We start from the raw sequence: 23,926 nt of genomic DNA, 5'->3' as shown, positions 1-23,926 counted from the left end.
ACAAATGCTTTCTGTGCAATCTGTAGTAGCTGGGTAATTCCTTGCTCATGCCAGTTTTCTGTTTTTTGTAATTTTCTTCTAATGTCTGGGGCTGAGTTGGTAACAAAACCAGTTAGTACCAATTGTTGCCCTGCTGGGGATTCTATGTCGAGACCCCCATATTGCTGTATTGCCGTGCGCAATCTATTCAGAAATGCGGAGGGGGTCTCGTCGGGACCTTGGGGAACCTCAAAGGCTTTCTTGAAATTCTGTCTCTTTGGGACAGATTCCTTGATTCCTCTTATCAAATTAACCCTGTACTCTTCCATCAATACCCGACCGTCATTGGTATTTTTATCCCAATTAGGTCTTGCCAAGGGGAATTTAGTTTCTCCTGGTACCGCATCTAGTCCCCCTTGGTGATCCCTATCGCAGACTTTAATCCCTGCCTGGCGGATCATTCCACGCTCATCCAAAGTAAACAGGGTCCTAAAGATAGATGTTAACTCCTCCCAAGTATATAGATTTGGTCCCAAAAATTGGTCTAACTGTTCGGCACATCCCTGGGGATCTTCTATCAGGGAAGTGAGTTCTTTCTTAAAGTTACGCACTTCAGTACTGGTCAGGGGCACATTTACGAAACCGAGACCCTCTCCTACGGGAACTTCCCGCAGGGGTCGCATCCAGTTGGTTTCTGGCTTATTAGGTCTGGGTTCCTGCCCCCTGGGAGATGGATTGGGGGGCTCTGCCCTTTCTTCCTGAAGAGTCTCACACTGTTCTGAATTAAAGTTTCCTCTCTCTCCTGTCAACGGGGGTGGTAATCGAGTGCTTTGTGAGCGAGTCATCATACCACTCCTGCTCTCTTCTTTCTTCTCTAGTGATGGGGGAGGTGGGGAAGGTGCAGAAGGGTAGGTTATAGGAGGGGGAGGAAAGATAGGAGCCGGCATAGGAGGAACATAAGGTGGAGGGAGGGAATGTAGCACATCCCACCCTTGTGTTTCAGGGACAAAAGGTTCCTCCTCTCTCTTGTCCCTGTACTCTTTTTCTTTCAAAACCAATTGATCACACGATCCCCTAAGCCAGCAGGCTGCATATTCCTTGCTCTCTAGGTTCTCTCTCTGGTTTTGATAGAGCCAGATGTTCAAAGCTTGACACATCCAGTCATCCTCGGATCCGAGTTTTGGCCAGTACACGGAGCTCCCTTTTATCGGGTATTTAACCCAGTCCCTACAACAATACCTGACCATGGTCAGTTTGTCCTTTCCACGGGTCCTTCCCGTGCCCCAGTCAGATAACATCAACCCAAGCGGGCTGTGTGTAGTTATCTGATCCTCACATCCTTTACCAGGACTCTCTTCCTTGCTACCCATATTTCCCATACTGATAGGCAAGTAAAATTCCTCTTACCGGGTTCCAGTAGCAAGGCTCTAGCGCGCTTCCTTAACGTTCTTCCGTCGTTTGTTCTCAATGCCTCTTCTCGGATATCACTCGCTTCTTCCACTGACGTCGTCCGTGAGTCCAGCTGAATCAGCCGGGATGCACCTACTCTCGTCGTCGGGCACTCTGTCAGTGGAGGGAGTGTTATCCTGGACGAGCCCCCATTTGTTAGAAATAGAAGTACCTTTAAAGAAATTGCTCGAGACAAATATTGAGAACAAAGAACATTTATTACAACAACAATGCAAAGTTGGGTGCTTCCCCTTATCCTGGGAATACACACATACACTGGGGCTCACCCAACTTTTATACAGTAAATTTCAGTATCAGAATACCCTCCCCCTTACATTCTTCTGCCCCCTGGATGGGTTTGGCAGAGGCAATCCTTCCTGCCTACGTGCAGTTTCAGTATACTTGGAGGACCAGGGGGTATCCTGTCGGTGTCTTCTTTTGCCATTATTCCCATTGTCCTTATTCACATCCTAGCCCTTGTCCCCATTCACACCTTCCCGACTCTCAGGGCTACAGTCCCTTCATCTGCAGGGTTCGTTAATCTTGTCTAGGGTTTACTAGTTAAATACGCATACTTGAAAAATCTGTTGTATGACTTACTAATTATATATGTATAACTTGCTAATACTGTCTAAGGTCTTCTAATTATTTATGCAAGCCTTGCTAATTCTATCTGGGGCTTGGCGACCCTTATCTCGTTCAGACTAACTCTACTTCTATTCTCAATTGTCTGTCCTTCTCTCCTTCATTCAGTGAACTTGCTGGTGTAAGAGATTCTTACCTTACTCAGACAGTGTCAGCTTCCTGCCTTCCAATATCCATGTCTCATGTTGTTTGCACTGGCTTCATTCATTTACTTATGTATCAATTTTATTTTCTTCATTTCTTCATGTTCATATTGCAATGTCAGTTTTTCTCATCTCTCACAGTCCCTTGCGGTCAGAATCAGGGGAATATATAATGGGGAATAAGGAAATGGCAGACCAATTAAATTCTTACTTTAGTTCTGTTTTCACAAGAGAGGATACAAATAACCTCCCAAGGATGTTGGGAAACATAGAGACTAATGTAAGGGTGGAGCTGAAAGAAATCAGTATCTCTAAGGACATGGTCTTGGGGAAATTGAAGGGATTGAAGGCCGATAAATCCCAAGGGCCTGATAATCTACATCCTAGTGTACTTAAGGAAGTAGACATTCTGAATTATTTTCCAGAACTCAATAGACTCAGGATCAGTGCCCATGGATTGGAGGGTAGCTAATGTTACCCCACTATTTAAAAAGGGGGGTAGAGAAAAAGCGGGGAATTATAGGCCGGTGAGGCTTACATCAGTAGTGGGCAAAATGATGGAATCCATTATTAAGGATGTAATAGCGGAGCCTATGACTAGCAGAGAAGGGATCGGACAGAGTCAACATGGATTTACAAAAGGAAAATCGTGCTTGACAAATGTATTGGAATTCTTTGAGATGGTAACAGGTAATATAGATGGGGGAGAGCCAGTGGATGTGGTGTACCTGGACTTCCGAAAGGCCTTCGATAAGGTCCCACATAAATGTCTGGCATGCAAAATCAAGGCTCATGGGATTAGGGGCAAGGTATTGATGTGGATTGAGAACTGGCTGGCAGATAGAAGACAGAGAGTTGGGATAAATGGCTCGTTTTCTGAGTGGCAGGCGGTGACCAGTGGGGTGCCACAGGGATCTGTATTGGGACCCCAACTGTTCACAATTTACTTTAATGATCTAGATGAGGGGATTGGATGTAATATCTCCAAATTTGCAGACGACACTAAGCTAGTGTGCACTGAAGAGGGGGTCAGGAAGCTCCAGTGTGATTTGGATAAATTGGGGGACTGGGCAGATACAGGCAAATGCACTACAATGTGGATAAATGTGAGGTTATCCACTTTGGTAATACAAACCAGAGGGCAGATTACTATTTGAATGGCAATAGATTGGGAGATGGGGAAGTGCAGAGAGACCTAGGGGGTTCTTGAGCACCAGTCACTGAAGGTGAGCATGCAGGTACAGCAGGCGGTTAAAAAGGCAAATGGTATGTTGGCCTTCATATCAAGAGGGTTTGAGTATAGGAATAAGGATATCTTACTGCAGCTGTACAGAGCCTTGGTGAGACAACACCTGGAGTATTGTGTGCAGTTTTGGTCACCTTATCTGAGGAAGAATGTTCTTGCAATGGAGGGAGTGCAGAGGCGATTCACCAGGCTGATAACTGGAATGGCAGGAATGACTTATGAGGAAAGATTGCGCAAATTGGGATTGAACTCACTGGAGTTGAGAAGATTGAGAGGGGATCTCATAGAGACATATAAAATTCTGGCAGGACTGGACAGAATGGATGCGGAAGGGATGTTTCAAATGGTGGGGGAGTCCAGAACCCGGGGCCATGGTTAGAGGATAATAGGCAAACCATTTATGACTGAGATGAGGAGGAATTTATTTACCAAGAGGGTGGTGAATCTGTGGAATTCATTGCCACAGAGGGCAGTAGAGGCAGGTTCATTGAATATATTTAAGAGGGAATTAGATATATTTCTTCAGTATAAGGGAATTAGGGGTTACGGAGAGAAGGCGGGGACGGGGTACTGCACTTTAAGATCAGCCATGATCTCTTTGGATGGCGGAGCGGGCTCGAAGGGTCGAATGACCCACTCCTGCTCCTATCTTCTATGTATCTATGTAAGCTATATGGGGAAAACACCACTGTCAAGTCTTCTGCCTTAAAGGAGTAATTATATTCAAATGGGCAGTAGATCAAGAGATGGAAACAGTGAAATCAGACAGAGGTGAGTGGCTGCTTAAATTAGAAACATTCGTGTTCATGCTATAGAGTTTAAGGCTGCCCAGGAGGAATATAATGTGTTTTCTTTAAGATTGTTTGCCCTCATCCTGGCGAAGGATGGGGCCAACAGACATGTTGCTGGAAGGGTTCGAGAATTGATATGGTAGGTCACAGGAAGCTCAAGTTTAGATCCACAGAGCGCATGTGTTCAGCAAAATGGCCACCCAGTCTGTATTTGGTCTTGCTGATATTGAGGTCAGCTGAGTCTACCAAATGTATTAGATTAGGTTGGATTGGATGCATGTGAAACACTGCCTCACCTGGAAGGCCTGATTGTGGCCTTGGATGGAGGTGAGAGGAGATGTAGGGACAAGTTTGGCAATTTCTGCAGTTCCAATGGGGAGTGCATCAGGTGGTGGTGGGTGGAGAGGGAAGTGCCTTCGAGGGAGTCACAGAAAGACGTGCACCTATGAAAAAAGGATATGAGTGGAGCGGGTTAGATGTAGCAGGTTAGAGGATGGTGCTGATGTTGGAAGTGTCCAAGGATAACGTGTCAGATGTGGCAGCTGATGGGTGGTAAGTGAGAAATCTGCGGGATTCTGTCCGTGTTTTGCCAGAAAGGAGATGGGGTAAAGGCAGAAAGATAATTGGAGATATGGTTGCAGGCTTTATCAATGAATGTATGGGGGAATCGGCAATTATTGAAGAAATAAGACATTTTGGGTATCCAGGTATGAAGACCTAAACTTGGGGTTGTTACAGGCCCAGAGGACCCCAAAACCTAGCAGCAATAGAAAATCACCAAGACAAACGGATACTTCAACAAATGTCTTTTTAATTTCCTTGAAACAAAAAAACAGGATCAAACTTTAAACTATCATTATTAATGTAACTGCCTAACATTAACCCTTTATAATTCTAAGCACAGGTGTATTTAATGTGTATAAAGTTCTTTGACACTCTTACAAGTTCACCGGTATCTATCAATTCTTATACTGTGCACAGAATTCAACATTTATGACTTTTCACCAAGCTCTGGTGCTTAAAAGTAAATGTTTACCCTCCACGAAGGCTCTTGTTGGTTTCAGAGAGGGATTTCTTGCTCATTGGACACACAAAAACTGATTCCCTCTGATCAGCCACTTTGGTGTCTTGCCAAAGAAACTTTCACCATCAGAGTTTTCCAAATGATAACCTCCTCTGCAGGTCACCATTGAGTTCCTTTTGTTTCACTTATTTCAGGTGAAACACCATTTCTAGCCAGCCATTTTCTCTTGTATGTAGAACAAGGTTTTTCAACAGGCTGAACTGAGAACTCACAAACCGTCTTCAAAATGGGGTTTCAACAAGATGCCAGCTTGCCATCTCTCTCTCTTTTAGCAAAAAGCCTATTTGGTGTCTCCTCTCTGCTTGCAAAAGCACATGACCTTCTTAGAACAGTTAACTTCTGAGTCCAATAATATGTTGTTTTAAAAACAATATTCCATTTTGCACCTGCTTTTAAAATTATTTAGCTAGACAGTCTTTGCAAAGGCTCTCGGCGGCTCTCGGCGCCTGCATGACTCACTCTCGGCAAAGCTCTTGCATTTTAAGTAAGAGCTGTTTTGCAAAGTGTTTGTATTTGTTTGTGACCTATACAACTCCTACAATCTATCCTTCAAAAACATCTCTATATACAATGTAAAATATATCATCTGTCACAGGACAGATGCAGCAGAGGAGTTGTGATAAAATTAATGGTGTCCTTGCAAAAAAATAAGTGGGAAGAGGTATAATCCAGGTAGCTCTGGTGAGTGGAGTTTATAATAGTTTGAAACTTGAACCTCTCTCTCTATTTCAGGAGACAATTTACTCTCATGTATTTAAAATGTGTCATATCACACAAAATTGTTTTTTTCTTGGTGAAAGACAGACAGATTCGCCATTGGCAGAAATTGGCTGAAATGCCTCTTGCAGCCAGAGAAGGAAGGAAAAGAGAGTCACTCTCCCCTACCCCCACCATCCCGAATCCTGGGTCAAGTCACTGAGGGTCTGTGGATTCTCTTTCAGTGCTCACAGACCAATCCAAGCCATTGGTAATGCGAGCTCCAGTTTTGAACCTCTGACACGATTAGGAATCCTTCAGCACCCACTCATATCCCAGGTCTGACACCCTTTTAGCCAGTTTTCAACCAGTCTCTAGGAATCCACGGCCTGGTGTGAGTTCCTTGACTGCTTTATCCGGAAGCCCACAGCCTGCGTGGGTTCCTCTCCTCAAGTCACCAACAGCCTGTCACCTGTGTGGGTCCTTCAGCTGCAGAACCCCTCACTGGTCTGCTTCCATTGTCACTGACCTGTGGATTGAATCCTCTGCTTCTAAGATGTTGATGGGGTTTGGTCTTCTTGTTTTCTGGTGCCCTGCGCTAGTCCTGCGCTTCCCTAGAGTTCGCGGTGCCGAGGAAATTTAACACATCTAAATTAAAATTTTACAACTTAGAGGAGAATCTCCCATGTCTAGAGGGATGGAAAGGGCATTATTACAAATTGAAGCCTAATATTTGAATATTCATGTGCCAAATTTGGAAAAGCATAGAGTATATATTTCTCAAGCTATATGTAATTTTTTCCAAAAGAATACAACTTTGAATGTTTGCATGTCATCTTGGCATCCCTAAAAATATATCTGATTTCCAACTAATGAAATACATTTCCTCATCACCACTAAGGCTAATTTAACAAATTTCAATTGATATATTAATAGTTTTAATTTGGGCCTTGTTCATTCAATATTTCCTAATAAAAATAAAGTTTGATTTTGCGGAAAAACATCTCCTGTAGCTTGTTTCAAAAAATTTATAATTCTCCCTAAAAAGATCTTACATTAGGACAAAGATAAGTTGAATGCAAGAAAGTTGCTACATCTTCACCACACTTAAAACATTGATCTGATAATTCTGATTTTATTCTAATCAATTTCTCTAGTGTAAGAAGTAACTGTAGAAGAAAAACTAGTTGTAAATTCCTTCCTCACTGCTGTAGTGTGGAACTCTGGTCAATAATTCCAGACTGCTGAGTTGAAGTGAATTAATACAACTCCCCTGGATCACGTGATCCCTATTGCCAAATCAGCTTCCTGCAGTGCTTTTCATATCCAACTGCGTGAGTCACCTGATTCTAGGTGTAGCTTTCAGATAAAATCCTTGCTGACATCTGGTACATGACTGATGTAAAAACAATTATACTGAACTAATTTATATCATACATTACTACAACATTCAAATCCATTTCCCACATTTGTCTAGACTTATGAACTCCTCATTTAAAAATTCCTACTAGCAATAAAGAATACATTATCGAAGTAAACATTTTAACAATTCCTCTTTATAAGGAATTTCTATTTCAGTACAACATGGTTGGTCCTAACTTATCCTTCAAATATTTCCTTAGTTGGAAAGAGCAAAAAAGATTGCAATGAGTTATACGATATTTATTTCTCAGTTGCTCAAATGACATTATTTTACCCCTTTCATCACAATCTTCAACATTTATAATCCCTTTACGAAATCAGCTATTCAGAAATTGATGATCCTTCGAAAAAGAGACGAGGATTTGTATATCCACTTACACCAATTTCATAATTTATTTTATTCCATATATTAATCAAATGTTTAAACAATGGTTTATCTTTATCACCAACCATTAATTTCAATTCCCACTTGGATATAAATTCTTCTGCTTTTCCTCTCTCCTATTTTATTTGATTCAAATTTAACCCATGGCAATTTTTTCCCTTTCAAAAAAAGAAGCAAGAAATCTCATTTGAGCTGTTCGATACTAATTTTCAAAATGAGGAAGATGTAGTCCTGTCAATGTAGAATTTGCATTGAGAGAAACGCAGCTGTCTTTAGTTATCTTATTGAATTGGCTAAAATGGCATAACATGAGAGCAAATATCCTGGAGGAGTGTGGGTCACGTGTAGCATGCGATTCAATCGGAAATGGGTTCACATGACATAAACACATGATGCAGACTGTTTTCTAAGAATGGAAAACAACAGGAAGGTTGTCCAGGTCTCCAGCAGTATATAGATCACAAGATAAAGGAGTAGAAGTACGCCCTTTGAGTCTATTCCACTATTCTTGCACTCAGCCCCACTGCCCAGCTCTCTCCCCATTACCCTTGATTCCTTGACTAATCAAATACCTGTCAATCTCTGCCTGAAATACGCCCAATGACCTCAATTCCACAGATTCACGATCCACTGACAAAATAATTTGTTCCACATTTGTTTTAAATTGACACCCTTTTATCCTGAAATTATGCTCTCCTGTCCTAGAATCCCCTACCATGGGAAACATCTTTGCCATATGTACTCTGTCCAGGCCTTCCATTATTTGAAATGCCTCTGAGGACCCCCTTATCCTTCTGTACTCCAACTAGTACAGTCGAAGAGTCGACAATTGCTCCTCATACACTAACCCTTTCATTCCTGATATAATTCCAGTAAATCATCTCTGACCTTCTCCAACACCAGCACATCTTTTCTCAAATACGGCACCCAAAACTCTAATTCTGATTGAATGGAAAGGGAATTGTCCAACGACACAAACACAACAGTGAAATGATATTATGTCTTGTTGATATTTACCAAAAATTATTGAAGAGTCAAATAATAACTTTCAAAAGATGCCGGGGCCCAATTATGAACAAATATCACAACCTAAAGAATTCGGGTTGTTCTGAAGCTTGGTGCTTTGTTATGAGACCAGAGGATCCCAAAACACAACAGCAATAGATATTCATCAAGACAAAAGGTTGCTTAAATAAAAGTTGATTTTAATTATCTTTAAACATGAAAACAGAATTACTCTTTAACTTATCACCATTTTACTAACTTACTTTACCTAACTTACCCCCCCCCTTCTAATTCTAAGTGCACGTGTGTGTAATGTATGTGTAAGTTCAGAAAAGTTCCTTGATTCACAGTCCAATCTCACTTCTCATTCCTCCAAGTCCACTGTTTGCAGGCCATTCTTATACTGTGCACAGAATTGAACATATCAAAAGCTCACCAGACTTTGGTGCACAAAAGGTGAATGTTTACCACTCGGGAAGGTTCTTGTTGGTTTTCAGATAGAGGTGTGTTGTTCAGGGAAGCATTAGTGTTTATTTGTGCTCAACGAATCATCATCTGAAAACCGTTATATCATCAGAAAATCTCTGATAGCTTTAGCATCGAGCAGAGCTGAGCCAGGACTTTACAGGTATTCAAGGGAGTGTGTGGGCAGGGTTTGTTCTGGACCAACAATCTCACCAAATGACTTTGCTTGAAATCAAGATTCAAACCATTTTGAGGAATACAACAGGAATTGTTCAACAAGAGCCTGGTGTTCCCAGAGGAGTTTTCTTTCAATAGTGGAAATTATTTTTTTTAAAAAGCCCGTTAATCTTCCTGATGCAGATTATTGTATTTAACTTTCAGGTTGCTATCTGTTGAAACTGCAAGTCACAGCGTCATTTTTGTTTTTGAAAATGCAGATGTGAAAACTTTGGTCTCCTTGGTTTGCTTAAGTTTACAGAGGAGACGTTGGGTCAAGCTGAGAAGACAGAGGCTGGATGCCCATTTGGGGAATTGGCTGAGCAAAGCAGAAAGCACAAAACATGGGACTGAAAAAATAATGAAGGAGACTGAAGTGCCGTTGAACCAAACCCAGGTAAAGAATTTAATTTTGTGCAGCGTACTTTAGTAACCAAACAATTTGGGCTTTTAGTGGTGACCTATTTAAATTAACAAAATCTGACTAGAATTGAAGTTTATGGAATGTTTGGAAGTTACCACAAAAAAATGGAGCAAATAAATTAGATATAGTAATTAAGATAAATGAACAATACAATGAGCCTGGTGTCACAATATCTGCCTCACTACCATACATCACCATTAAACCTTCTCCCCAATATAGTTACAGCCAATCGCTGTAACTATATACACTATATACATTCGTGATAGATCTGTACCATCACAATGTCAAAGTATATGCCAGAATTTATTGTACATCACTGTTAAACCTTCTCACTCCAGTGAATCCGGTGTCAGCATTATCTGTCTAAGTTAACCGTACATCATCTTCAATATTCTTCCCACTCTGAACCTGGAGTCACAGTATCTAACAGAGTTTATTGTACAACACTGATAAACCTTATTCCCCCTGTGAACCTGGGGTCACAGTATCTTCCACAGTTTATCGTACATCACCGCTAAACCTGCTCCCCACTGTGAACCTGCGATTACAGTATCTTCTACAGTTTAGCATACATCACTGATAAACCTTATCCCCATTGTGAATTCGGTGTCACAGTATCTGCCTCAGTTTTCCGTACATCACCATTAAACCTCTCCCCAATGTGAACCTGGTGTCACTTTATCTGTCACATTTTATTTTACATCACCGTTAAACCTTCTTCTTACAGTGAAACTTCTGTCACTTTATCTGCCACATTTTATTTTTTTTTATCAACGTTAAACCTTATTCCCATAGTAAACCTGCTTTCACAGTATCTGCCACAGTTTATTGAACATAACTTTTATACCTTCTCACTACTGAAAACCCGGAGTAACAGTATCTGACTCAGTCTACCGTACATCATCGTTAAACCTTATACCCACTGTGCACCTGGCGTCACAGTAGCTGACAGAGTTTATAGTACATCACTGTTAAACTTCTCACAAATGTGAATCCTGTCTCACAGTTTCTGCCTCAGTCTACTGTACATCACCTTAAAACATTATCCCCACTGTGAACCTGCTGTCACAGTATCTTCCATGGTTTATCGTACATTAGTGATCAACCTCTCCCCATTGTGAACCATGTGTCGAAGTTTCTGCCACAGCCTTCCATACATCACTGTTAAACCTGATTCCCACTGTGAATCTGGTGTCTCGTTAACTGACACAGTTTATTGTACATCACAGTTAAACCTTCTTACTTCTGTAAACTCGGTGTCACAGTATCTGCCAAAGTCTACCTTACATCACCATAAAACCTCCTCCCCGCTGTGAACCTGCTGTCACTGTATCTGCCTCAGTCTACAGTACATCACCATTAAACCTTATCCCCACTGTGCACCTGGTGTCACATTATCTATCTCAACATACCATACATCATCGTTAAACCTTATTCCCATGTGAACCTGGTGTCACAATATCTACCTCAGTCTACCGTACATGACTGTTAAACTTCTGTATCTGACACAGTTTATCGGACATTACTATTCAACATTCTCACTGCTGTGAACCCATTGTCACAGTATCTGTCTCAGTCTACCGTACATCATCGTTAAACCCTCTACAACTCTGAACCTGGTGTCACTGTATCTGCCTCAGTCTACAGTACATCACCATTAAAACTTATCCCCACTGTGCATCTGGTGTCACATTATCTCCCTCAACATACTGTACATCACCGTTAAATCTGATCCCTCTGTGACCCTGGTGTCACAGTATCTGACACAGTTCATAGTATATCACTGTTAAACCTTCTCACAAATGTGAATCCTACTATAAAATAATGCTCCCCTTCTAAGTCTCGCTGTATTCGAATCCCCACCTATTTTAAAAGTTCCAAAAAAAAAGAGAAAAATCAATCCCAAAACAATCTACTCAAAAGTAGTAGCCCCCTAAAAATCTGGGGGTGGTAAAGTCCACAAGTGGCAGGTGACTAAAGGACTCAGTGTCACCCACCCCCAGTCAGACTTTCACAAAGTCCTGAAACAAAAACATTCAACCCAGTGATTCCAGTCCCAATGATTGTTCCGGATCTTCAATATTGCGAAGACTTTGCTTCAATTCAACTTTTTTCCCATTCTTTCCATATTTTCCAATCTTCCCATTTCCATTCCCATTGACCCTTCCCTTCGGTGACAATGGTGATGATCGCCCATTTCCTCGTACATCTGGCAATGAATTAGCAAATATTAAAGCATCATGGTCATTTTCAAAAAACTGAGATTAAAAATTCCCATAAAAATCTTTCAATACTGCTGCATAATGAAAAGCAAATTTATATCCCTTTCGCCACAATACTTCTTAAGCCGAATTAAATTCTCAGCATCTTCTGATAATTTCTTGACTCAGATCTGCATTTTAAAAAAAACCTATTATTTTGAACCATCAGTGGAGCCTGATTTTGCCGTGTTTTCTGCACCACCAATTGGAGGATCACCTCTCTGTCTTGATATTTAAAACAGCGAATCAAAACTGCTCGTGGTAATTGGCCTGGAAACGGTTTCTTCCTTAACGCTCTGTTTGCTCGATCTAATTCCAGTCCATCTGGAATGAATTACCTGCCCTACACTTTTGGGATCCATTTCTTCAAAACCTTCACCGGATCCAAACCTTCCATATCTTCCGGAAGACCTACTATCATAACATTATTTCTACGACTTTGGTTTTCTAATGAGCCCAACTTCTTCAATAATTCCTTCTTCTGAATCCCCCAATCTACAAAAGGATCTTCCACTATTTCCATTTTTTCTCTATTACTCTCCACTTGACTCTTGCATTCAAGAAAGCCTCCTCAATCTTTTTAAAATGATTTTGCACAGTATCCACTGATCGTGTCCATCTCGTAACATCACTCTTAACTACATTAATATCTTGCTTCAGAAAAGTTCTTTCTTCACACACAGTGTTCATCTGAGTTTTCATTTCCAAAAATCCTTGAGTCATCTGATGAGTCATCTGCATTGATATATTTGCCATATCTTCCATGAGCTAAGCAATCTCTTCAAGAATTGGAAACACAGAATCCAGTCCAGGATCCATCACCTCCCTTTGAGGCCGACCGTCTTTTGCCTCAGTCCCCAGTTCTTCAAATTCAAATGAAGTTGAGCTCTCTTCTTCCTCCAAAGCAGTAGGTTCTCTTCCAGTGCAGCTGCAGGTCTGGACACCCGACAACAGCATGCCTACCTCGTCAGCTGGCCATCACTCGGGCTCCCCCATAGCCCACACCTTCTCCAAAGGTTCGTGGACCCTCGACGCATGGCGCATGCCTGGTCGGGCCACCCACCGCACACGTGTATCTTCCGACGCTACACTGCGCACCCCCGGACCACCAGGCAATGCTGCAGGCACGCAGTTGGCCCGTCCTCGCCCCCGAGTTAACGAGCGTATGAGTTGAAACCAGCCAAACTCATCGCTGAGCCTGCACCATCTTGCGATTGCACAAGATAGCGCTGCTGTAATACTAAGCCGGGCAGGAGTCTTCTGAGGCTTGGGGACTCCAGTCAACGACTCCATTGCTTCAACTTGAACTAGGCCTCGATTCTTCAACACTTTTGTAAGGTAATTTCTTCTGTAACTGAGTTTTCACTTTTTTTAAAATTTGCAGCTATTTCGATCCTCGACTATTCCAAAGTCTATAAACAGTATTTTTAATCAATTTTACAACTTTTAAAATTGAGCATTTAATAGTCTAACTGGGGAAGGGTGGAACCACATGTCTACCCTCTGCGCCATCTTGTCACAGTATCTGACACAATTTATAGTAAATCACTGTTAAACCTTCACAGTCCTCTGTTTCTGCCTCAGTCTACCTTTAATCAACATTAAATATTCTCCCCCTGTTAACTTGGTGTTAAAGTATCAGCCTAAGTTTACCACACATCACCATTAAACCTTATCCCCATTGTGAGACCAGTTTTACTGTATCTGGCACAGTTTATCGTACATCACTATTATACCTTCTCACTACTGTGAACTTGGTGTTACAGAGTCTGCCAAAGTCTACCGTACATCACCAGTAAACCTTCTTCCCAATGTGAGCCTGGTGTTATTGTATCTGCCACAACTTATTGTACATCACCGTTAAACATTCTCCACCATGTGAACCTGGTGTAACTGTGTCACAGTATATTCCACAGTTTATTGTACATCACTGATATACCTTCTCCTTATTGTGAATGCAGTGTCACCGTATCAGCGTCAGTCTTCCGTACATCACCATAAACTTCTCGCCAATGTGAACTTGATGTCACAGTATCTGCCAAACTCTACCGTATATCACTGTTAAATATTCTCCCCAATGTGAACCTCGTGTCACAATATCTGACATAGTTTATTATACATTACTGTTAAACCTGCCGGATAAGCTCCAGATAGCGAAAGAGGAGTTCTCGCATCTGCAGGAACTGGGGCCTCGCCGCTCCACCTGGTCCAGAGCCTCCTGTGGCTGGCGCCCCTGCAGAGATTAGCGATGGCTTAATGACACGACAGTACCTGACCCTTACCCCATCCCTCTCATTCAGGATTTTACGGCCAATCTGCATGGCGCGAGGTTATTCTCCAGGGTCGATCTGGTGCGCGTGTGTCATCAAATCCCATTGTAGCCTGAGGACATCCCCAAAATGGCCATCATCACCCCCTTCGGCTTGTTTGAATTTCTACGCATGCCTTTCGAGCTCAAGAACATCACCCAGACTTTCCAGCACCTCATGAATACGGTGCGCAGGGATTTGAATATCATGTTCATTTATCTGGATGACATTCTTGTCGCCAGCAGAGACTGGGCACAAATCAAGTCTCACCTGCACACCCACTTCTCCCGACTGGCCGAATCTGGCCTAACAATCAACCTGGCCAAATGCCAGTTCCGGAAAGAGTCCATGAAGTTTCTGGCCCACATCATCATGGCCGAAGGAGCTACACCAGCTGCTATGAAGGTCACTGCAATCAGAGATTTTCCATGCCCGGACAACCACAAGGGGCTACAAGAGTTCGCAGGTATGGTCAACTTCTACAACCGATTCATTCCAGGAGCTGCACACATCATGCAGACACACTTCGCCAAGGACAAGATACTCGCCTGGACTCCAGAGGCCAACAGGGCGTTCAAAGCCACGAAGGTTGCCCTCGTGAAGGCTACCCTGCTCCTCCACCCACGCACCGACCTTCCTATGGTGCTCTCCATCAATGCCTCTGCCACTACCATTGGTGCTGTCTTGGAGCAGCAGGTTAATGGACAGTGGAACCACTGGAATTCTTTAGCCAACTTCTTCATCCGCTAGACTGCAAGTATAGTGCTTTCAACCGTGAGTGGCTGGGCATGTACCTTGCTGTGCCTCATTTTTGCTATTTCTTGGAGGGGAGGCCTTTCACAATTTATTCCGACCACAAGCCCCTCACTCAAGCTGTCACTATAGCTAGAGATCCCTGGTTGGCCCACTTACACCGTCACCTGTCCTTTGTATCGGAGTTCACCACCCACATTCAGCACAAGGCAGGGAAAGACAATGTGGTTACTGAAGCGCTCTCCCAACCGGCCATTTGCTCGCTGATACCCAGACTAGACTACGACCAGCTTGTCCCGGATCAGAAGTCCGACGAGGAGATGCAGGCCTTCAGGACTACCATCATGGGCCTGCGGTTCCAGATCCTCCCGAAGCCTCTCAGTGATGAGCACCATGTGACCAGTGGTTCCCCAGCAGTGGCGCAGGCAAGTTTTCACCATATCCACGACCTTTTCCAACCTTCCATCAGGTCCAAGGTTCATATGGTGGCAGAACACTTCGTCTGGCATGGGCTTCGAAAGCAGATTGTGGACTGGGGCAGAACCTGCACCCATTGCCAGCTTTCCAAGGTACACAAGCACACCAGAATGCCCGTGCTCGATTTTGAACACGTCCGAGACTTTTCAGCCACATACATGTGGACATTGCCAGCCCCTTACCCGTTTCCCGAAGTAACTGTTATCCTTTCACATTGGTAGACTGCACCACTCGTTGACCTGAGGTGATCCCGATGCCAGATGTCTCCACGGACTCCTGTTCCCAAGCAGGTTGGGTTACCTGGTTCGGCATCCCGGCCCACCTCACTCTGGGCACAGCTCACCAACAGACTGGGAATTGAGCTGCATCACACAATGGCCTATCACCCACTTGCCAATGGACTGGTCGAACGATTGCATCGCCACCTTAAGTCGGCACTTATGGCCTGCCTCACCGGCCCCAACTCGGTGGATGAGCTGCCTTGGGTACTCCTGGGAATCCGCTCGACACCCAAAGAAGACCTGCAAATGTCATCTGCTGATCTGGTCTACGGTAAACCACTAGCCCTGCCTGGTGAGTTTATCAATGCACCTCACAACCTGCAACAGTCACCGCACGGTTTACTTCTCTGCCTGCGGGCCCAGTTGGACTCCTTCACACCCCCACCACCGCCCAGACATAGCACACAGGCCTCTTACATGCCCAGTGAGCTGTATTCCACAGAGTATGTTTTTTATCAGATGAGGCCCTTCCACAGCACTCCCTCAAAGACTATATGAAGGGCTGTACAGAGTCATCCAGCATTCGGGATCCACCTTCACACCAGACATCAGTGGTAAGAGGGAACAGTTTACTGTGGACAGATTAAAGAAAGCACACCTCGATCCCAACGAGGCAGTGGTTGCGGCTCAAACCAAGAAGCGAGGCTGCCCGGCAAAAAAGGCCATTGACGCCGGTTCTGGGGGGGTGTGTGGCGGCAAGCCATGAGGCAGGCGATCTAGCCCCTCATGTCACGCACGTGGCGGGGCAGCCAGCCAAAATGGCGCTGTCGGGGGTTTCTCGCCGACCTCGGCACCAGACTCAGAAGCCCGCAACCTGCGGCCCACGTGACCCCCCAGTGACATCAGGGCCCCCGGTGTGCTTCTCAGCCAGGTCCGGGCTCGGAGCATAAGACCTGAATAAAGGAGTTTTTGCTCACTAAACTCAACCCGTCTGTTTGTGAGGTCATTCAGTAACAGAGTTGCCGCCGCTACAGTCGTATCTTAGTTTCTTTTCCTTTCTTTTCTTTTTTATATGTTATCAACATATATTTGTAAACACTGTAACGTTGTGATTTGAGATTAATTGTTATAATATTTGATTTAAAGGAGGCTGGTCCAAAAAAGGCATAAAAAAGATTTTAATATGGGGACAGGAATAAAAGAAAAACAGAGGGTACTGGTGTGAGGAAGGGAAGGGTAATATTGTTGTGGGGTAGGTTCAGATGGGTCAGCTGAAGGGACTCGACTGATCCATCCATGATTTGTCCAGCATCTTGCTGTCATGTAGTGGTGAACCAGGGTGTTGCCTGATGGGTACACGGTGCTCTGAGCTCTGCACAGATAGATTGTGCTTTTCTCAAAAACACACTTCCTCAGGTAAAGCAGAGGAAGTGGAAAGGCCCTAGTGTGAAGGGGTAGGGAGGGGGGTGATGGGGGAAGAATTGGGACCCTCCAAAATCATTATGATCAGGCCTCGGAGACCACATCTCTATCACTCGTATTTCTCTTCCCAGGAGAAGGAGTGATCTCAGAGACAAGACACAAGTCCAGAAGAACCTCGCATCCCAGCTGAACAGAGGATGGACAACATCATGATGGCCTGAATCTCTCCCCTTCTTCTCCCTCTGGCCCTGCCAACCCCATTCCCTGCATTTTCTATGTCCCTTTACCCACACCCCCTTTCTCCCCTGCACCTCCTCCATCCCAACCCCCTCCTGCTTACATTCCCCTTCCCTCAGCCCTCCTCCCTTCACCTCCCCTTCCCCCCCTTTCCCCTTCCTACCCTAACCGGGGGAAGGAGTGGTAGGGGAAGGGGGGTAGGAGAAAGAGGGTAATGGAAGCGGGGTGAGTAAGGGGTAGGCTTGGGGGTGTGGGTATGGGATAGGGGTAAGGGGTATGGTTTGGGGAAGGAGAGAGGTGTAGAGGATAGGGGTAGGGTTTAGGCTTGGGTTGGGTGAGAGTAAGGGTTAGGGCCGGGATTGAGGTAACATCATGGTTAGGGTTAGGAGACATGGGCTAGGATTAGGTCTAGGTTTAGGGTTAGGAGAGTTCGGGGAAGTGGGTTTGTATTAGGTTTAGGGGAAGGGGTTAGGAGTAGGAGATAGAGGTGCGGTGAGTGTTTGGGTTAGAGGAAGGTGGGCAGAATTAGGGTTGGGGTTAGGGGACGTCGTAGGGGTAGAGATAGAGTTAGGGGACGGGGTAGGGGTAGAGTTAGGGGATGTGGAGTAGTGATAGGGGGTATCGGTAGTGTTAAGGTTAGGGTTTGTTAGGGGTTAGAGTTAGGAGTAGGGGAATGGGAAGGGGGAGGGGAACCGGGAGGCGAGCGGGGGAAGGAAAGGGGAAGGGGAATGGGGAAGGGAATGTAATAGAAGATTTAAACCGTGTTTTTTTTTTTTTTACCTTTGCAACCTTTGCTTCTGCAAGGCTGAGAACCTGCTTGTTTTTTACAATCAGCAGACATAAGCTAAATTCCACCAAGGGGCCAGAGATGCAGTTATCTGACAAAAGGACATCTGTGTACCAAGAACATTTAATCTTCCTGCTTGTTTTCGTCACAGACTGTCAGAGGCCTAGCCTTGATGCAAAATAACCATTGTATTCAAAGTGATAAGCTGAAAATTACGTTATTTCTTAGAAGCCTAACATGCTAGCTTGCTCGCTTATCTTTCTTACTGCGCTGGGAATACATGCTTGGGTAAGCAGTTTTTGGGTAATATAAGCCATGGTCGCGCTGCTGAAGTTTGAGACTCTCCGAGTGGTGGCAACATCTTTCAGCAAGAAGAACTTCTAGAGTCCAGCTAACGTCCTGGTCGAGGGAGGTGGAGAAGCTGCAACCAGTGCACCGACAACCTATTACAAGTGTGCAGTCATTGCCTTGCTTCGGCAGTTGGGACCAGTCCAGGCGTTGATAAGTATAATTGGGAAGGGCTTGCATAATTTAGTTTGAAATCAGCTTTTGAATTTGTAATAAACATTTGTTTAAACTGAACTGCTCTCGGTGTGGATGTCTATTTTCTTATGGTAGCTCGAACACTGTGACCAATCTAAAACGAACAAAGTGAGAGGTACAAGTTTAACCTGGACAGGGAACGGGGTGGAGGAAAGGGGAGGTGAATGGAGGAAGGTATCTCTACACCCTCCCTTCCCCACCCCTTCCCCTACATTATCCCTGCTTCTCTTCACCTCCTTCTAGCAGAAGTCGGGCCTCATTCCGGCCAGAACCTCCCTGTGGTTTCAGAGCCTCGGTTTCAGGAAGTGCCTTCGATGCTCGCTGCTGGACAGACATCTTGTCTCTTGATTCATTCTGTACCGTTATTATTAAATTTAAAAATGGTTGGGTTTTTTTAAGCTTGAACTCAAAAGGCTGGTTCAGATAGACAACACAGAAACAGGACCTTCGGCCCCTCTCTTTTGCTGGCTGAGCTGTTGTAATCAGTCCATATTCCTCTCCCCCTTTTCATTCTTTGCTCCCAGACAGCTCATGTTGCCTTGTCAATCTCAAGGCCTGTGGGAAGAAGCTAACTGGCTGTCCTGCTTCTATTCCTCCATATCTCCTTCCTGATGGCAGGGGGACAAAGAGGCTCTGTGCTCGAAACCTATTTACAAATGCCATCCCTGCAAATAATCAGGGGTCCCTTACCTTGAGGTTCCACCAATGTTGCCTCTCCCTCAGCACTCTCTCGTCAGAACACTCCTGCACCCTACTTCCCCTCCTCTCCCAAGTCTCAGTATCCCGCTGACAATTCCAGTCAGCTGCCATGTCTATACCCTGCCCCACCTAAACCGATGGATCAATCAACACCTTCCCCCCTCAAGAGTTCGAGGAATCCACTCTCTCGCAATGTCTTGCTAATGAATGTCCTGCATTCTCCTTCCCCCTTGGTTTCCACCTGTTATCAGGCACCTGGATGGACCCCACCCTGTTGAAACTACCCATGTTCTCACTGATCTCTCTGCACCTCTGCTCTCCATCCAAGGGTCTTGGTTGTCTTGTGGGGCTGGTGGAGAACAAAGCACCAACTCAAGGAGATGGGGAGCAGTACAGAGACCCCCAGCTCCAGGAGACAAGGAGAACCACAGAGATGCCCAACTCTGTCAATCGGATCATCAGTTGCAAGGTGCAAGGAACTCTCAGTCCTGCTGCACGTGGGGCAGGTGTGGCCCGTCTCCACACCTCCACCCTGGCAATTCCCAAAACAGATTTCCTATTCATGTGGGGGTCCAAAATGGATAGAGTCTGGAGAAGGACCATGTATGTTCAATCAATGGGGACAAGGGTGTAACCAGCATGGCCATCATTGTGTGTGGCTGTCCATGGAACCAAAGTGCAAGGGCACCAAATGCCGCTATGTGCTGAGGTTCTACCTGGCTCAGATGTTGCGAAAGATTGGCCTGGCCCTGGTGCTGCACAATGTTCCAGTCAGCAAGACTTTGCCCCTTTACCTTCCTGGGAACGGTTTCATAGACAAACACATTTGACCACAAAGCCATCAGGCAGTGGTCAGCAGAGAATGTCTGACACAGAGACTCTAGGACTAGATGGGATACTGCGGGGTGGTCCACGGAGCTGAGCATCCAGAGACAGACATCCAGAACTGCTGGAAAACCAGAAACTCGGTGAAAGATGCCCTTCAGTTTGCCTGAAACGCACATGGGAGTAGCAAACACTAGAAGACATCTGTCTAAAGCAAAGGGAGGAAGATTTAGGGGAGATATCAGGGGTATTTTCTTTTACCCAGAATTGTGGGTGCCAGGAATGCCTTGCCAGGAGTGAAGGCCAAAACATTTGGGGCATTTAAGGGGCTCTTAGTCACATTGAGGGGCTGAGACCAAGGAATATATTCTCCAACAGCAGAGGGTGGCAGTAACCACAAGATATCAAGTTGGTGGCAATGAAGCTAAACAGAGACCACCTAAGGCGACTGTGCACCCGGCTGCAGGAATTTGGACTTACTATAAACCTTACTTATTGCCAGTTCAGGCTGGAAACGTTTGACTTCCTGGGGCATCAAATCAACAGGCACGGAACTAAGCCCCTGCTTGAAAATGTAGAGGCTGTTCAGTGCTTACCCAAACACACCATAAATTCACCAGTACAATTAATTTTTATAACCAATTCATACCAGTAGTGGCCCACATCATGCGGAGAAAGGTAAAGACATTACCTGGGACAATGAGGATTTGGAGGTGTTCCAGAGGGCCAAGGACGCACTGGCCAACACCATCCTTCTGGTACACGCCAGGCCAGATGCACCCACCACTCTCACAGTAGATGCTTCCAGCACAGCAGTAGGGGGCGCAATGGAGCAATTCATTGAAGGGCAATGGCAGCCCCTGGCCTTCTTGAGCAGACACCTCTGGCCACCTGAACTCAACTACAGCACCTTTGGCTGAGTGCAATCGGTGTTGTATCTGGCAGACTGAGGCAGGTAATCTGACCACAGCTTCACAGTGGGGAGAATGTTTCACGGAGATGTACGAAAAACTGTCACAAACATTGTGACACTGGGTTAACGGCAGGGAGAAGATTTAACACTAATGTACGATAAACTGTCGGGAGAAGGTTTAATGATAATGAGATAGATACTGAGACAATGGGTTTACAGCAGTGAAAAGGTTTAACTGTGATGTACGATAAACTATGGCAGAAGCAGTGACAAATGGTTCACATTGGGGAGAACATTTAACTTAATGTACGATAGACATGGCAGATATTATGACAACAAGTTCACAGTAGTGAGAAGGTTTAACAGAGATGTACGGTGGAATGTGATGGATACTGTGAAACCGGGTGCACATTAGTGAGATGGTTTAATAGTGAGGTTCAATGAACTGTGGCAGGTACTGTGACACCGGGTTCACAGTGTGGAGGAGGTGTAAAGGTGACACGTGATACATTGGTGCAGATACAGAGACACAGATTTAACAGTGGGGAGAAATTTTAATGGTGATTTTCGGGAGACTGAGGCAGATACTATTTCACCGGGTTCACAGTGGGGAGAAGGTTTAACGCTGATGTATGGTTGACTGAGATAGATACTGTGAAACTGGGTAAACAGTGGGGAGAGGAATTATTGGTGATATATGGTAAACTGAGGTAGACATTGTGACACCGGGTTCACAGTCGGAAGAAGGTTTATCAGTGATGTAAGATAAACTGGGGCAGATACTGTGACACCAGGTTCACAGTGGGAAAGAGGTTTAACGGTGATACACAATTCAATGTTGCAGATACAGTGATACCGGTTTCACAGTAGGTAGATGGTTTAACATTAATGTACGGTAGAATTAGGTAGTTTCTGTGACAGTGGGTTCACATTAGGGAGAAGGTTTAACAGTGATGTATGATATAATGTGGCAAATACTGTGACAATGGATTCACAGTTGAGAGATAAATCAACGGTGATGTACGATAGACTGAGACAGATAATTTGACACCAGGTTCACAGTGGGAAGGAGGGTAAACAGTGATACACGATTCATTGTTGCAGATACAGTGATACCTGTTTCACAGTAGTGAGAATGTTTAGTACTCATGTCCAATAAACTGTGTAAGATACTATGACACAGTGTTCACAGTGGGGAGAAGGTTTAACTGTGATGTACAATAAACGCTGGCATAAACTTTGACAAATTGTTCACATTGGGGGATAAGGTTCAACGCTGATGTATGGTAAATTGAGATAGATACTGTGTCACCAGGTGCACAGTGGGGATAAGTTTTAAAAGTGATGTATGGTAGACTGAGGCAGAAGCTATGATACAGTGTTCACAATGGAGAGAAGGTTTAACTGTAATGTATGATAAATGCTCGCAGAAACTTTAACAAATGGTTTACATTGGGGATAAAGTTTAACGGTGATGTACAGTAGACTGAGGCAAATACTGTGACACTGTATTCACAGTGGGAAGAAGATTTAACGATGATATACGGTGAATTGAGGTAGATACCATGGCTCTAGGTGCACAGCGCGGAGAAGGTTTAATGGTGATGTACGATAAACTGTGGTAGGTACAGTAAAATCGGCCTCACAGTGGGGAAAAGGTTTACTGATGATGTACGAGAAACTGAGGCAGATGCTACGACACTGACGGGATTGACGGTGGGGAGAACGTTTAACAGTTCTGTATGATAAACCGTGGCAGAGAAAGTGACACTGTTTTCACTGTTGGGAGAATGTTTAATGGTGATGTACGATAGACGTACGCAGATACTCTGACACCAGCTTCACAGTGGGGAGAATGTTTATCGGTGATGTACGGTGGACTGAGATAGATACTGAGACAATGGGTTCACGGGAGTGAAAATGTTTAACATTAATGTACGATAAATTGTGTCAGATACTGTGACACTAGATTCACAGTGGGTAGGAGTTTTAACGTTGATAAACAGTAGACTTAAGTAGGTACTGTGACACCAGGTTCACATTGGGGAGAATGTTTAACAGTAATGTACGATAAACTGTGTCAGATACTGTGACACCAGGTTCACAGTAGGGAGAATGTTTAACATGATGTACAATAAACTGTGTCAGATACTGTGACACCAGGTTCACATTGGGGAGAATGTTTAATAGTAATGTACGATAAATTGTGTCAGATACTGTGACACCAGGTTCACAGTAGGGAGAATGTTTAACATGATGTACAATAAACTGTGTCAGATACTGTGACACCAGGTTCACAGTGGGGTGAAGGTTTAACAGTAATGTACGATAAACTGTGTCAGATACTGTGACACCAGGTTCACAGAGGGGAGAATGTTTAACAGTAATGTACGACAAACTGTGTAAGATACTGTGACACGAGGTTCACAGTAGGGAGAATGTTTAACATGATGTACAATAAACTGTAGCAGATACTGTGACGCCAGGTTCACATTGGGGAGAATGTTCAACAGTAATGTTCGATAAACT

The 23,926-nt window shown here is 44.3% G+C and overlaps 1 long non-coding RNA gene across 1 annotated transcript in view; it reads left to right on the top strand.

Moving 5' to 3' along the window:
- LOC138750356 (uncharacterized) overlaps positions 1-17,883 on the top strand; it is a 34,215-nt gene extending 16,332 nt beyond the window's left edge. The window contains exons 2-3 of the long non-coding RNA XR_011349282.1: positions 9,782-9,923; positions 17,525-17,883. This is a non-coding gene — a long non-coding RNA (uncharacterized lncRNA). The remainder of the gene's footprint in view (positions 1-9,781; positions 9,924-17,524) is intronic.
- The last annotated feature ends 6,043 nt before the right edge of the window (positions 17,884-23,926 follow it).

The sequence above is a fragment of the Narcine bancroftii genome, unplaced genomic scaffold (assembly GCF_036971445.1).
Source record: "Narcine bancroftii isolate sNarBan1 unplaced genomic scaffold, sNarBan1.hap1 Scaffold_122, whole genome shotgun sequence".
In the NCBI taxonomy this organism is placed as follows: Eukaryota; Metazoa; Chordata; class Chondrichthyes; order Torpediniformes; family Narcinidae; genus Narcine; species Narcine bancroftii.
This window is presented reverse-complemented; position numbering and strand designations above follow the sequence as displayed.